At 38.7% G+C, this 631-nt stretch overlaps 1 protein-coding gene across 1 annotated transcript in view; it reads right to left on the bottom strand.

The window, feature by feature from the left end:
- The window catches only part of rtcb (RNA 2',3'-cyclic phosphate and 5'-OH ligase), a 16,092-nt gene that overhangs the window by 9,003 nt on the left and 6,458 nt on the right, over positions 1-631 (bottom strand). The window lies entirely within an intron of this gene.

The raw sequence follows: 631 nt of genomic DNA, 5'->3' as shown, positions 1-631 counted from the left end.
TATTAATAAATTAATTTGTACTACAGAGGTGGCACAGAAGAACACAAAAGTGGCTTGTAGGTACATTTTCAGACGTTTAATGAGGCTCAGAGGTGGCACGAGTGCAATTAAATTCATGTTTTAAATATAAAATTTTGAATACAGAAAAATGATCTAAATAACTGAAATTATATGCTAAAAATTAAACTAAATCCGCCAGCAGGTGGCGGCAAGTCACTGATTTTATCACTGATTCATTCATTCAATTGATTCGTTCGAACGACTGAATCATTCAGGAATGAAGCAAGTGACAGTATTTATGGACTGACGGAAATCCCTGTGAATACTAGGGCTGAATGATTTGAATTACAGTTTAAGTCACTTCCGTGTTGGCTTCACGAGAGAGAGCGGGAGGCTGCCGCTTGGGCTGGAGAGACTGTGAAGCTGTTTCATTCGTGACAGATGACCACTGCTCTCTTTAGGTCAATGTCAATCGCACACGTCAAAGTTTGAGGAATGAAACAGACGAATCATTGTAATCTAGGAATAGAATCATGTTCGCGATCTTAAACGATCTGTTAAATTAAAGTGCTTTGTCATGTTGGCGGTGACGCCTCTCTTGCAACATGTTTAGCTATCACAGATATTATAC

Source organism: Sinocyclocheilus rhinocerous, unplaced genomic scaffold (assembly GCF_001515625.1).
Source record: "Sinocyclocheilus rhinocerous isolate Xijiao unplaced genomic scaffold, SAMN03320098_v1.1 scaffold1589, whole genome shotgun sequence".
In the NCBI taxonomy this organism is placed as follows: Eukaryota; Metazoa; Chordata; class Actinopteri; order Cypriniformes; family Cyprinidae; genus Sinocyclocheilus; species Sinocyclocheilus rhinocerous.
The sequence above is the reverse complement of the archived record's forward strand: the minus strand, read 5'-3'. Positions and strand labels throughout refer to the sequence as shown.